Source organism: Octodon degus, unplaced genomic scaffold, assembly GCF_000260255.1.
Source record: "Octodon degus isolate 3935 unplaced genomic scaffold, OctDeg1.0 scaffold00096, whole genome shotgun sequence".
NCBI classification, from domain to species: domain Eukaryota; kingdom Metazoa; phylum Chordata; class Mammalia; order Rodentia; family Octodontidae; genus Octodon; species Octodon degus.
The window spans coordinates 5,481,731-5,498,267 of record NW_004524672.1 but is presented as its reverse complement, the minus strand read 5'-3'; positions in this window follow the sequence as shown (position 1 = coordinate 5,498,267).

Sequence of the window (16,537 nt, the reverse complement as noted above, 5' to 3'; positions counted from 1 at the left end):
CTCTCTCTCTCTCTCTCTCTCTCTCTCTCTCTCTCTCTCTCTCTCTCTCTCTCTGTTACTGGGAATCAAACACAGGACCTTCTCATTGAACTACATTCCCAATCCTATTTTTATCTTTTATTTTGAGACAATATCTTGTTATTTTGCTAAACTGTCCAGATTTTCCCAAACTTGTAACTATCCTTCCTCAGCTGCCCAGAGCCCTAGGATTACAGGGGTGTGTGCCACCATGCCCTGCTCTTCAGAGCATTCTTGCACCCCAGTTTCCTTTTTTGTATAATGAGAGTTGTGAATGCAAAACCTGTAAGTGGGATTGGAAAAATCCTAGCACTCCTAAGACCAAACTCAGAAGATACTGTCCAGTCTTCCTGATGTCTGTGTTGGGCCTGACTCCAATTCTCATGTGCACAGGTTTTGCCTTGCTCTGGGTACACCTGATGGTAGTGTGGGACCGTGCTAAGCCAAGCTCCAGACCCTGTTAGCTCTGGTTATTTGCTGTATCTCCAAGTGTATGCTCCAGAGTGATTAAAGGAGGATTGTGAATCTTAAGGCTCACAAGAATAATTATGAGGAAGAGCTTAAGAATTCTGTTTGCACCCTGAATCATGCTCCTAATAAGACATGCAGAGCCTTGGTGCTTCTCAGCTTTTTCAAAATACATTTTTGATGAAAAGATATTTCACAGTCCAAAGCCTCATATGCTTTGACCAGCTTTAAACATAATGAGCCCTTCCTAAATTGTTGTGGATGAGTCTTCTTCGTGCACAGGCCCATTCAGATGAAATATGAAGGGTCTATGGGCTTGTTCTGCTGTAAAGAAAAAAGAATGCAAAAAGTAAATTTCTTGTCTGGTAGCAAAATTTCTGGAACTTGTGAGTCAGGAGGCTCAGGAGGAAGCAGTTTGGGCCTCATTTTACAATCATTCGGGTTCGCAAAGAACAGAATGCAAAGTACAATCTGCAGAAAACCCTTTCAATGAAGAGGCAGGTGATAAGCTGACACAGCGCCCCCACACTCTGGAAATTTCAGCGTCTTCCTTGGAATTGCTTTGTGCTGATAAGCACCTTGTGTTTTTCATGTTCCCATAGTGAGGAAAACATTCAAGTGTGTCGTGTCCAAGATTAAGTGTCTGGCTATGGCTCACAGGAGTGCTGTCTGTAGCTCGGTCTTCTGCCTCCCTTCTCACTCATCCTCTTCTGCTTCCCTATAAGGATCTTAGTGCGTGCGTTCTGGGTAACAGTCCGTAAACCTGACTTGTTCTTCCTTCTGTGTTGTTGCCCTGCCTGCTGTATGCTCTGCGTGTTTTCCATAGATGTCTTGTGCAGTTTACAGATACAGATACAGCCCAGGTTTGTAGAACAAACTTTAGTAGAGACTTTGGGGCCAGGTGCTTTTATCCAGGTGGTGAATACATCAATGCAAATAAGATGTTGCTCTTTCCCTTGAGGAATCCACATTCCAGTGATGCTCAAGGATCATATGTCTAGTCCACCCCTCTTGCTGTGTGCTAAATTCTCATGGCATAAACGTTTAAGTTTTTACCTAGCCAATTAACATTCTGTCGGAATGGTTCCCCACACATCTCAGAATGGTTCGCCAGTCCTGTGGCTGCTGCTTTCACAAAACTGAACCAGTGTGTTTCTTACTATATAATTAGTGAATACTTTTCTAGAACTTCCGTCTTTTGAAATTGCCCACCTGCTGGGAGGGGGCAAGGGAGCTTTTCACAGGTGAAGTCCCAAGGTTAAAGAATGCATGTGTGCAAGCCATTGGCAACAACAGCAGGCAGCGTGGAGCAGAACAGAGTGCCAGAGCAAGAGCTACTTGCATCTTTGTTGTATAATTCTTATATAGGTTTCTATCTCATATTTACATTCTTACATAGTGTTGTAACTAGCTGAGGTTGCCTGTGCTGAGTCATGGTTACATAACTATATCCCACTGTGCACCTACACTATTCAAGCTTGGTCACATCCTCAGGTGTCCTCAGATGCCCCTGAACTTTGAGCACTCTGAGTGATTCCCTACACAAGTCTATTAAATATGAAGGAAAAAGAGGAAAAATTTGATTATGCCTGCTATAGAATCAGCTATGGTGGATTAAGTAATGGTCAGCTTGAAATACCCAGCTGAACTGAATCAGCTTGGTGATAGGCATGGAAGGCCAACCTGAGGATTACTGTTAACAGCATAAAAAGAACCAAAGGGGAAGATGGTGCATGGTTGATTCTCCCAGAGAAGCCTGCCATGCTGGCTTTCTTGATATGAACTCAGCTATTCTCATTGTTGAAGGAGCTTGGATTTTCACTGCTGTTGAGGATGGCTGTGGTTCACTTCTGGGAAGCTCTGGTTCGTACCCTGAGCATTGCTTTCTGGCTCCAGTGCAGATCCCTCAGCCTGCTGGCACAGACACTTAAGCCCACTGATGCAGACATTGTAGCTTCCATCCCTGATATTTGGGGCTTCTAGGACTCCAGCTGGACTCCTGGAGAACATTGCCATAGGCTCTAGATTTTCAGCTAGAGTCTTTGGGTCTCTAGTGTTTGGGCAGACTTTCCACTCTTTTCTTTACTTTTTGTTTTGCATTTGACTCTTTGGGTGAATATTACAAAATAATACTATAAATTGTGTGTCCCATATAAGGCCTTAATCCTTGAAAATCCTGACTGCAACATCAGCATTACTTTCCATCAATAAATAGCTATAGGGCCAGGGAGACAGCTCAGTGGTTTAAGTGCCTGCCTGGCAAAGTGCAAGGACCAGGGTTCAATCCCTGGTACTGTATGCCATGCCAGTGCTGCCCTGGGCATACCATGCCAGCCACAAAAACTGGGCATGGTGGTGCTGTACCAGGTACAAATTGAATAGAGTCAGAGACCAGAACAGATTGAAATTTGGTGAGCCTTTATTAGCTGGTTCAGTGGCTGGCCAGCTACATTCCATGCAGGGAGGCACTAACCAGCACTGAAACAGAGTTAAGTACAGTCTTTTATAGCAAAAAAACTATATCCTTGTTGACACAGCTGCAAAGTTTTTATGACTAGAACATAACTTGTGAGCTGTTTTTACAAGATATGGTAAGGGTGGAAACACATCAGCTGTGTACACTAGCAGGCTGAATGATCTGCACTTAAGACAGTAAGCGATCCTCAAAGAACTAGAGGTCTCTTCTAGCTTTGCCCAACAGAAAATAACAATAGAAACATTGATTTTCAGAGTAGATAACCAGAAGCCATTTTAGTGAGGATACAAGATTCCTCCTAGGAATTTCCCACAGTTATAACCCATTACAGCACACACCTGTAATCTTACCTCTGGGGAGGTGAAGACAGCAGGATCACTGTACCAAGTAAATAAGCAAATAAAAGATTAAAATATATTTCAAAAAAGTAAATAACTAAAGAACACAATGAATGTTATGATGGATAATCTTATCAATTTTGGAGGCAGAGGCAGAAGGGTCACAAGTTCAATACCAGTCTGGGTAACATAGAAACTGTGAAAACCTGTCTCAAAATAAAAACACAAAAAATAAAAAGGAGATAAGGATGTTGCTCAATTCTTAGGCCCTTTATTCAATCTCTAGTAACACAAGAACAATTATACCACACAAACAAACAAACAAACAAACAAACCATAACATTTCTATTAAATACCATTAAGAAAGAGAATGTTTATAGCAGCCTTATTTGTAATAACCCCAACTGGAAACATCTCAAATGTCTATAATTGCACAATAGAGAAATTATGTTGTGTCAAAGGAATATTCCAAAGCTGCAAGGGAGAACCAACTATCCTAACATCTCACTAGATGAATCTCAAAGACATCACAACGAATGAGTTTGGAGCATGTGATACATGATTTTATTTTTATGAAATCCAGAGAAAAGCTAATCTATGAATATAGAAGTCAAGATAATAGTTATAAGTAGTGTGCTCTTAGTTGGGAAGTGACCCAAGAGAACTGTGTGGCGGAAGTGTTCTGTGTCTTCGTCTGGGTAATGGCTGCTAGGAGCCACCCACACATAATATAAAAATCTATCGAGCTTTGGGTTTAGGGTGAGTGCAAGGTATGCATCGTGCACCTCATACAAATTAAATTCCAGTGACATGGGATGAAATCTTAAAAATAATTCAGACTAAAGATTCTTACCTTGGAAGTGTCCAAGCCTGAGGCAGCCTTTCTCTAAGAAAGATTACCAAGGATAAGAGTTGTTAATGACATACTGGCCCTAGATTGAGACTCTTTCCTTGTTAGAGGACAGAAGAGAATTGAAAAGATGTGGCTTTCTCATTATGAAATTCAACATTCTTGAGCATCTAAGATAACCTGTGTTTCCCTCTGTGTGGAGCTGATAGGTGAGGCGGTCTCTATGGTAGTTTGTCCATTTGCCTTCTGTAATTAGGTATAGTTCCTTGATTGGTACCAGAAGCTCCACGAGAATGCAGATCACTGCAGATGCATCTTGTTAGTTTCCTGTAAGCACTTATTGGATCAACTGGGATTTCCTCAGGGAAATAGGTGCTCATAGCATGCTGATGGTTGAACCTACTCTGAGGGCGTTAATCCTTAGCCACAGGCAACACCCCTTGCCAAGTATGACAGATGAAGACAGGTGATGAGTAGCTTCTCGGTTAAAGAGTGGTTACAGTGTGCAAGGTGGGAGACTGTGTTGTCTCACGCCAGCAATTCTGAAGTGTCCTTTCTATTTCTGAGACTATAATGCAATTTTAGGATGTGATCCTCATAGAACTGCAAATATATGCATATATTTACTGTTAATACAGTTTATTTCATTGCCTTGGAATTTGATCTTCAAGTATAGAATATTTAAAACATCTTTGCAAGTATATATTCCCTTCGTTCTCCCTTTCTTCCAGACAAATCAGACCACTCTATAAATAAAAGATAAATCAATCCCAGTTACTTAACCCAACATACAAACATTATTATGCTTCAGAAGCAAATAAGTATCTATTAACACTTAAGTGATAATAAAATAAAATTATGGAGTGATCTTTGATGTGTTATCTTTGACATGCCATCAATCTCAACCTTCTTGGTTTTATTTGGCAACATATCCTAAAAATGTATGTTCAGAAATATCTTTAGTAGCACAGAAGATTGGTATGCCATGGCTTATTTGTCAGAAAGAAAGAGAGAGAGACAGAGAACAACAAAACTTCAGATTCGTTATGACAGAATATCCCTCACTGAATGCAAGTATATTAGAGAAGGAATCCTATTCTGTTCAGGATAGAGAAGGAATCCTATTCTATTTTCCCAATATCTAGCATGTTATTGGCACTTTGTAAGTATTCAGTAAGCATTTGACTAAATAAATGAAGGACTTTTCTTTTGTCTTGAAGTTCATGAGATTACCTTTAGGAAGCCTTTTGATTTTACCTCAACCAAGAGAGAATTGTGAATCCTTCCCTCCCATTTAGAGAGGACTAACCAGAAGGATCTCAAAAACCCTGTGGTGTATCTGGGTGTCTGGATGTCCTTATTCCTTGGGCTTTCTCTTGTGCAACTCACACTCTGTCACTCTATGTTCCTCCACCAGAGTGTCTACCTCAGCCAAAGCACAGCTGAACTAGCCTCTTCTTCCATGCTGAAAATATTAAAGGCCTTTCATTGGAACATATCCAAGTTTTGAAGTTTTAGTCTTTTCCAGTTGAGTCTTCTGTTGAGAAGGAGGTTAATTTTCAGGTGTATTTCCTGTTTTGATGAGTGCTATAATTTAGATCTAAAATGTCTCCCAAAGTTTCCTATATTCTGAGGTACAGGCTTTCAGGTGGGGATTAAGAGGTCTCTAACTTCTTCAGTGGATTAATCCATTGAAGAAATCATAATTTGATGACATTATTGGGACAAGAAAGAAACTTAGGAAGTGGTGCCTAGCTAAAAGGAGTAGGACTTGGGGACACAACCTTGGAGACTGTATCTGGTCCCTCGACCCCTTTTTTGTGTCTTTTTTCCTCTATTTGCTTGCTGGCATCCATGAAGTCAGCAACCCTTCTCTACCCTCCCTCTCACCATGGTGCTTCTGCCTTGAAGCCAGCAAACCTTCTTTTTGTCAAACCTCTGAAGCCATGATCCAAAATAAACTGTCCCCTTTTGAAGTGGCCTATGTCAGGTATGTTGTCACAGTGATAAAAAAGCTGGTTAATAAAATGACATAAAATGACACTTGACATCTATACACTTTCTGCACAGGCAACTTCTTCTGCAAAGACAAGCATGCATGGTATTTCATAATGAAAACAACACTTTAATATGTACAAGTCTGTCATATAACTTTTTTTAATATGTTCTAGCCTAAAAAGCTCAAGACAAAAATCTATGCTGTAATTAAAATTTTTTAAAGTTCATACACTGACAAATGTGTAGATACAAGATCAACTGCACATTCCCTGACTGCACCACTGCACAGGACCTCAGTTTTACTGGCTTGGTAGGAAATAGTAGTGCCACTGCAAAAAGTAATATTATATTTTGTCTATGAAGATAATTTTCAAAGTAATAGAAATAAAACCGAAGGAAACTCATTTGAGCATTCTCTTGTTCATAAAACTTCTGAGCTTCTTTTATGGATCTCTGAGCAGCCTGTGCTTATGACTCAGCATCAGAGGTAAGGAGAGTTCTGCGGGGACCTCTACTCCAAAAGGGTAAGAAAAATACATTGGCAATCCACCCAATGACTAGGTTTTTGCAAATAGAAACACAAAGTTTAGCAAATATGCTCTTGACTGAGAAGCAGCTGGTACCAGTTGAAAGAGTTTCTGGACAGTGTCAGGTGAGTCGCTGTCCTCTTTTTGATGTATTGCATTCTCTTCTTTACTCTTCCTTACATCTTACCAGATCCAAAGAGAGCATTCAGATGTTTTGCAACCTATCAATAAAGTGTGTCAAATGGTCAAACTGTGCCTGTGTGTCCATGAGAGGTGCAGGTGTCAACAAATGTTCAGATTAATTTTCTGTTCACTGCAGCACAGTTACCTGTGATATTATTGGTTATTTTCTTTCTCTCTTCATCTGATATAATTATTCTTCCTATATCCAGGCACTGATCCTATGCCTTATCCTGAAGTTGGATATGCTTCATGCTTTCTTTTTTTTTTTTTTTAAAAAAAAACAATTTTCAAAGTACTTCAAGTTATATATTTCCTTGATTCTATGATATCATTAATTCTAAGAAGCATCACATATTTTGCATCTTTTTGTTAAGAGTATAAGGTCTAGGAATACAAATATGTATACACATTAAGTGGACACATTGACAGAAAAGGCACCCAAAGTATGTTCAGGTTTTAGAAGGAGAAACTAAAGTATATTACAATGGTTAGATTATATTATTGCTCTTGCTAGAGAAACACATTTTAATGGGAAAATTGAGCCCCTGATAGGTGTGCAAGAATGAATGATACAGTCAGCGGAGGTAGGGAGCTTCTCTCTACCCCTTCCTATATCACAGCACACTATAGGGCATCCTCTGTCTTCTTCCACCATTACTTCTGGAAAGACTGCTCTGGAGTGAGAAAACTTATTATCATATGAAATTCATAGGTTACCCAATGCTTCAAACCCTTTCAAACAACATTAAAGAAAGCTTACAAATCTAGATTATTTCCTAACTTGTATTTTTTTACTTCTAGCAAAGGCATATCCTATTAAATTCCTCTCTCTTTTCCAAAAATAAATCTCCGTGAAAAAATAGTACATTGTGATTATAAATTTTATAAAGGCTATACGTTATAAAATGTCAACAGGAGAAAGATGATTAGAAAATATCATTGAAGTATTTTCTGAAGTAATCAGTGTTCATTAAGTTACCTATTATTTATTCTTATGCAGTGTAATAAATGAATGATTTGATAAAAGTAATGTCTGGGAAAAAGCAAAATTTAACATTTAGAAGCAAATATAAACATAATTCCTTCTTTATAAAGGATGTCATCCAGTGACATTTATAGTTGAAGGAGAATTAAGTGAGACAATCCATTTAAACACTAAGTTCCATATCTGTGGTTGTTGAATGCTTAATAACTATTCAATATTGTTACATTTGATGCCAGAAGTTCTGATTTTACAACAGTAAGAGAAAGACTAGAAATTTATTCTTTCATTACTTAATCTAGGACATACAGTTTTAACCAGATGACATAGGTGCATTTTAAAAAAAAAGTAGATACAGGCATTTTACTTTTTAAAACTATTTCCCTATTTACTCCATAAAAATTAAGGATGCTCCTCAGCTTATGATAAAGTTGTGTCTCAATAAACTGACAGCAAAATGAAAGTGTCATAAGTTAAAAATTAATTTAATAGACTGGACATCAGGGCTAAGCCTCACCTAACTTCAGTAGGCAGAGAGCAGTTCTGTTAGCCAACAGTTGGGAAAAAACTATTTGAATATAAGGCTATTTTATGATTAAGTACTGAAAATTTCATGTAACTAATTAAATATCTATATTCAAAAGCGATGGCAACTTAGCACATCATGGAATGTCCTGGCTAATTAGGAGCTGCTCATGATCGTGAGAGTATACTGCTAACTTGAGGGGAAAAAAATTAAAAACTGGAAATTCAACATAGTACTAAAAAGACTCAACATATATCCCCCACCCATACACACATGCCCAATCAAGAAATGGGCAAGTGAATTGAACAGACAATTCTCAAAAGAAGTAGTACAAAGAGTACATTAAAAATGTTCAGCAACTGTACTCATTAGGAAAATGCAAATCAGAAGTATGTTTAAATTCCATCTCAACTTAGAATGGTTTCCATTAGGAGCAAACAACAAACAGTAAGTACTGGTAAGGATGAGGGGAGAAATGAACCCACCTACATTATCAGAGGGAATGTAAACTAGTGCAGCCACTATGGAAATCAGTATGGAAGTTCCTCGTAAAACTAAATATTGAAATACCACGGGACCCAGGTGTACTGCACTTTGGAATATAACTTTAGGGATTAAAGTTAGCATACTCCTTAAGTTCAGTTTCTTTCTGCTTTATCATACCTGTTTTACCTTTCAGGTTTTATATATTTTTTCAGGTTTTTACACTAGGGAGACAATATGATGTTTACACACGTGTGTCTGGTTTATTTCATTTATGAATATAGGCCCTAGTTATACCTCTTATCTATCAAGGCTTTGAGTTTGTCTTTCTTTATAGATGAATTATATTCCACTGTATAAAAATACCATGTCCTTTTATCCATTCCTCAGGTGATGGGTATTTTGGTTATTTCCAAGATTTGCCCATGACAAATTGTGCTGCTACAAACATAAGTACAGATATATCACTATGTTATGGTGTTTTCAGTTCTTTTGGGAAAATGCACAGAAATGGAATTGCTGGATTGAATGGGATTTCCAGTCCTAGTGTTTTAAGGAGTCTCCACACTAATTTCCATAGTAGTTATACCAGTTAACATTACCATCAATACTGAAGAAGGGTTCTTTTCTCCCCACAGAATCTTAAGCATTTGTTTTTAGTTGACTTCTTTATGATAGACATTCCTTCTGGGTGAGATGGTATCTTAATGTTGTTTTAATTTGCATTTCTCCAAAGGCCAGTGCTGTGGAACATTTTTCATGTATTTATTTGCCACTTGTATTTCTTCCTCTGAGAAGTGTGTATTCATCCTAGATAGTTATTTTTTGATTGAGTCTTTAAATTTTGGAGGCCTAATTTTTTCAATTCTTTGTATATTCTACATAGAAAAACTTTGTCTGAGTGATTGTTAGTTAAGATTTTTTTCCCAATCTGTGGGTTGTCTTTTCACTTTGTTGGTGACATGCAAAAACTTCTCAATAAGATGAGATCCCAGTTGTCAATTCTTTGAAGTATTTCCCGTGTAGTTTGGTTTTTGTCATGAACTGTCTGCCTACTTCTATGTCTTCAAGATTTCCACCTACTTTCTCTTCCAGTAGATTTAGTGTTTGTGTTTTAATGTTTAGATCTCTAATCCATTTTGATCTTAGTTTAGTACATGGTGATAGACCATGGTCTAATTTTAGTTTTTGGCATGTGGAGAGCCAGTTTTTCCAGCACCATTTGTTAAGGAGGCTACCTTTCTTCCATTGAACATGTTTGGATTAAACAATGAAGATGATAGAAAGAAGAAAAGATAGGAAAAAAGGAAGGGGGAAAATATGAAAGTATACACACAGGATGGCTGACTTGTATACAGGATTTAGACCCTAAATCCTACAAGTCTAAAAATTCATAATTTCCATCAGTTTTTGAGAATAGCAGTTCATGTGTAGCTGATGTCAGTGATCTAAACAACTACATGGAGAACAGTAATGTGTAATACAAAGACCATGGTTGAATACCTCTCATCTTGGTCTTCTAAATGTATACCATTTAGAATGTCTTGTCAATTATTACTACATTCTTTTTGAAATAATTTTTTAAAAAGTAAAAAAAGACAAGAAAAATTAAAGTTAGTTGAAAGCAAGCATTAATATTGAATTATTTGTTTAATCTTGCATAGTTATATCTGTTAATCTGAGCAACAGATCTGATGATAAAAGTAGAAAATATGACAACTATTGTTAATTTGCTATCCTTGATTTGAAAATCTGTAAAATATATATTGTTGTATGTTATCCTGTTTCTGTATTAGTTTCTCCTATTTTCTGTTTACTCTTGAAAAGAAAATAAAAATTAAATAAAAAACATCAGCACACTCTAGGGATACCTACATAGTCATGTCTATGGTAGGTCATTTCTCATCAGCCAAGACATACAGCTACCTTTGCTGCCCATCAACATGTAAGTGTATGAAAGATATGGTGTATGCACACAATAAAATGTTATTCAGTCACAAAACAAAACAGAATTCTATCTTTTGCAGGAAAATGAATGGAACTGGAGGCTATTGTGTTAAGTGAAATAAGCAAAGCTCAGAAAGACAAATATCACGTTTTCCCCTGATGTGGGGCATCTAATCAGCAACAGCAAAGATGTCACAAAAATAACAGAGACTCTTTTAGAGCAAGAGGAAGGCAATTAAAAGAAGAGGGAGCAGGCATAAAGAGGGCAATAGGAGGGATGGCTATGACCAAAATAGATTTATGCATGTATAAAAGTTTTCAGTACCCTAGAAATGATTTTCAAAAAGTTATAAATTCAAGTGTGGTCTCTACACAATTCATGTCAGTTTTACCTCATAAGAAAGTGGAAAAATCATAAATCATCATAATGTGGACACCATCAACAGTTTCTGTAAAAGAATTTCCTCCTATTGTTTAATCGTGTGTTTGCAAAAGAAATATACTGCTCACAAAACGGGATCTGTAATGCATCTAGCTCTAATTAGACGCTTCGGAGGTGCAGGGTGACCTAACTGAAGTGCTGAAGTTGAGCAGCGAGCAGTGGAATTGGGGTGTGCAGCAGTGCTGGACCCTGGAACAGCAATACAGTGTCCCAGTGAGCAGAGCAGTGGTATGCAGGGAAGGTAAAGAAAGTCGATGGCCACTATCATGTTTATCTCAGATATTTTTTAAAATGTATTTGGGACAGGGTCTACAGGGTCTTCAGGGTCTCACTATGTAGATTGGATTCATAGTGATTGTCCTGTTTTCAGACTCCCAAGTGCTGGGATTACAGTTTTGTACCACCATGCCCAGTCTCAGTTGCCATCTCATTGTGCCCTGGGGGTGGGGCCGGCACAGCATGCCAGGGATCGAAATGCAGCCACTGCACCTCAGTCCACTGAGCTATCTGGCCAGCCTATCTCAGCTTTATTCCCATTTTGGGGCACTAAACATGCATGGAAAGAGACACATATGTCTAGGATTGCCATTCTTCTTATAGTTATTTTTTAGTACTACACCTTTTGATCTTGGAAATGGAATATACAGGCCTATGCTGGTGAGGTTCTGCACCTGCATTAAAGAGGCACTGTCATTGAAATCTGCTTGAAAAACCTCAAATTCTGTGTTCATGAGAATTTGTTACTAGCCATCGTATAAATCTTTGAGCTTTATGGGAGCACTTAGAGTTAGGGCTAGAGTTAGGATGCATAAAAGTGGCTTTTAAGAGTTTACTTCACACTGAATAGTTCACTTCATCCAAAATATTTCAGTTTGCAGTGGAGATCTGAATGATCAAAGGCACCAGTTTAGGGCTGGCCAGATAGCTCAGCAGATTAAAGGGCCTGCTTAGGCAGACTCAGGGACTGGGGTTCTATCTCTGGGGTTCTAACCCAGCCCTTCACCAGGAGTGTGCTGAGATGGCAATTGAGACTGGGTTTAGTGGCACATGCCTGTAATCCCAGCTCTTGAGAGGCTGAAAACAGGAGGATCACTAGAAGTCCAATCTGTGTAGAGAGAACCTGTAGACTTTACACTAAATATCTATCTATATCTATATCTATATCTATATCTATATCTATATCTATATCTATATCTATCTATCTATAATGCAAATATGGATCAGAAAACAACTAGTAGAATGACTGCAATAGAAATAGGATAGTTGAGCCCAGCCCAAGCTCAGCGAGTGTGTGGGACGAACTTCTGGCTTCGAGGCACCCACGGGACCTCTCCAGATCAAAACTTAGGCACACCAGGTCAGTGAAACCCTCTACTGCACCCTTGAGACCCCTCTGGAGCCCCCACCTTCAGCCCACCAACTGAGTGAGAATGTATGCGACTCTCTCGGGACCCCCAGATCCAACCCAGCCCAGGCCTGGTGAGTGTGTGGGAGAGTTTCTGCACTCTCCTGTGCCCCCTGGGCCAGGGGCACAATAGAGCAGCACCAGAGGTTCACTGCTGTGCCAGAGGGGCACAACAGGTTTGCTTTCAAGGGCTGCAGCAGGAAGGAGCTGAACACAACAGCTAGACTCAAGCCAGGCATAACTGGATAAACTCAAACTTAATAGATCTGCACCTGAATTTCAGTAGGTGCTAAGGTTATAACTGCACCAAAGATCTACACCAAAGGTCAGAGGTCAGTGCTATATGAAATGATAAAGACAAGGAGCAAAATGTGTCTCAGGCCTCAAGCCCACCCAGAACAAGTGCAGAGGATAAGAGCTCACTGAAATGAATGAATTAATAGCATCGGAAGTAAAGAAACAAAAGCAGAAAGGTATAGAGGAACTCAGAGCAGAATCAATTTCTTAAATAAAAAAAATCTCTGAATTCATAGCATCTGAAGTAAAGAATCAAATACAGAAACACATGGAGGAAACACAATCTGAAAAATCTCTTCAATAAAAGAATTAATAACTGCTTCTAAAGAAGACATTGATAAAAAATAGAGGAGATTAGAAAAATGATGGATTCCTTGAATGAGCAATACAGGAGAGAAATAGATAGCATGAAGCAGAGTCAAAGAGATATAGAGGAACTTAAAATCTCAATCACAATTCTTCAAAATTGTTTGAGTGAAAGTAAAGACAGAGTTTCAGATCTTGAAGATGCTGGTGCAGCTAGTGAAAAGGTAAGAAATGATCTATTAAAAACATCTAGGATGCAGGAAAAAATAACATATCACCTGCAACATGATACAACGATGAACAATGTGCATCAATGAGAAAGAAGGAGTCAATAAAAATGACATAAAAAGAATATGGACAGAAGTAATAGCAGAAAACTTTCCAAATATGAGGAAACAATCTGACATTCAGGTAACCGAAGCATACAGAATGCCAAAAAACTTCAACCCAATTAAAAACACAGCAAGACATATCACTATCAAGATCCCAGAAATCCAGCACAAGAATAATATACTGAAAGGTGCTAGAGAAAAGAAGCAGATCACATTCAAAGGAAAACCCATCAGTATTATGGCCGACTTCTCTTCACAAACCATGAAGGCAAGACCAGCATGGAGCAGAGTACTTCAAGTCTTCTATGAAAACAAATTCCAGCCCAGACTACTATACCCTGCAAAATTCTCTTTCAAGTTTGATGAAGAAGTGAAATACTTCCATGACAAAGAACAACTAAAGAATTTCATGATGACAAAGCCAACCCTACACAGGCTACTGAAAGATGTTCTAGAGAGGGATCAAAATAATCAGAACTCCATGAATGAGAACAGAGGGAACCCAATAATAGGTCAAGCAATTAAACACAGGACAAAACGGAGTAAACAAGAGCAGATAAATAACATGTCAATCATAAGTCAACACATCTCAATTATAACCATTAATGTATATGGACTCAATTCACCAATTAAGAGAAATAGACTGGCACAGTGGATTAGGAAACAAAATCCAACAATAAGCTGCATACAAGAAAAACATTTAACTCATAAAGAATGTGACAGGCTGAAAATCAAAGGATGGAAAAAAATATTGCATGCTACAGCACCGCAGAAAAAAGCAGGAGTAGCAATCCTATTTTCAGAGAGTCTCAACTTCAAACCAAGAATGATCAAACGAAAAAAAGAAGGCCACTATATACTGGTTAGGGGAAAAATTCAAGAGGAAGAGGTAACACTCATAAGTATCTATGCAACAAACATGGCACCACCCAACTATGTAAGATAAAACTTAATGGACATGAAAAATCTAATATCCAATACAGCAATCTTAACAGGAGACCTTAACATCCACTTATTCCAAAAAGATAGGTCATGCAGACAAAAAATTAGCAAAGAAGTAGCAGAAATGAATCACAGCTTGGAACAAATGGACATGTTGGAATATACAGAGTGGTTCACTCAACCACAGCTGAATACACATTTTTCTCGGCTGCACATGACTCATTTTCTAAAATAGACCACATACTGGTCCATAGGTCATGCTTAAGTATTATGCAAGGAAACAGAAATTATCCCATACATATTATAGGACTACAGTGCAAACAAACTGGAAATAAATGATAAAAGAAACCAGAAATATCCCCTAAATACATGGAAATTAAATGACAACCTACTCAGCTATCAATGGGTGACAGATGAAATTAAACAAGAAATTCAACACTATCTACAATTCAATGAAAATTGAAGCACAACTTATCGGAATTTATGGGATGCGATGAAAGCAGTTCTCAGAGGGAAATTCATAGCTATCAACTCACACATTAGGAAAACAGAATGGGAACAAATAAACATCCTAATGGTGCACCTCCAACATCTAGAAAAGGGAGAGAAAACCAAACCCAGAGCCCAAAGATGGGAAGAAATCATAAAAATTAGGGCAGAAATTAATTCAATTGAGATGAAGAAAACAGTTCAAAGAATTAATGAACCAAAAATCTGGTTCTTTGAAAGACTAAATAAAATCGATAAGCCCCTAGCTAACCTCATCAAAAAGAGGAAAGAAAAAATTCAAATACAAGCAAGAAGGAATGACAAGGGTATAATCACCACAGACCTATTGGAAATTCAGATTATTAATAGCAACTTTGAGAATCTTTATGCTTGAAGAATAGAAGACACAGATGAGATGCACAGATTCCTAGAAAGGGACAAATTACCAAAATTGAATCAATAAGATATAACAACTCTCAATAACCCAATAACAGGCATTGAAATACGAAATGTAATAAAAAATCTGCCAACAAAGGAAAGTCCTGGTCCTAATGGATTCACAGCTGCATTCCACAGGAACTTTGCAGAAGATATAATCCCTACACTCCTCAAACTCTTCAATGTATTTGAAAAGGAAACAGTTCTCCCAAAATCATTCCTGGAGGCATGTATTATACTGATACCAAAACCAGGGAAAGACACTACTAAAAATGATAACTACAGGCCAATCTCCCTCATGAACATAGATGGAAAAATCCTCAATAAAATCCTAGCAAATAGAATACAGCAAATCATCATGAAGATCATACACCATGACCAGGTTGGATTCATCCCAGGGATGCAAGGATGGTTCAATATTCAAAAATCTATAAATGTAATACACTATATCCATAGAGTGAAATCTAACAACCACATGATCATCTCAATGGACCCAGAAAAGACTTTTGACAAAGTCCAACACTCATTCATGTTCAAAGTCCTACAGAAAATTGGAATAGAAGGCCTCTATTTCAATATGATAAAAGCCATCTATGACAACCCAATGGCTAATATAATTCTAAATGGGGAAAAATTGAAATCTTTTACTCTCAGGTCTGGTACAAGACAAGGATATCCTCTATCACCACTCCTATTCAATATAGTTCTGGGATCCTTAGCTAGAGCCATTGGACAAGAGGCAGAAATAAAAGGAATGAGAATAGGCAAAGAAGAAGTTAAATTATCACTATCTGCAGATGACATGATACTTTACTTGGAAGACCCAAAAAACTCCACCAAGAATCTACTAGAATTGATACACAAATTCAATAGCATAGCAGGATACAAAGTCAATACCCAAAAGTCAATAACATTCCTCTACACAGATAACAAACACATTGAGAGGGAAATTATAGAAACAACACCTTTTACAGTAGCACCACAGCAAATGAAATACCTTGGAATTCATTTAACCAAAGAAGTCAAAGATCTTTTCATGGAAAATTACAGTACTCTGAAAAGCAGATTGTAGAGAATTTCAGAAAATGGA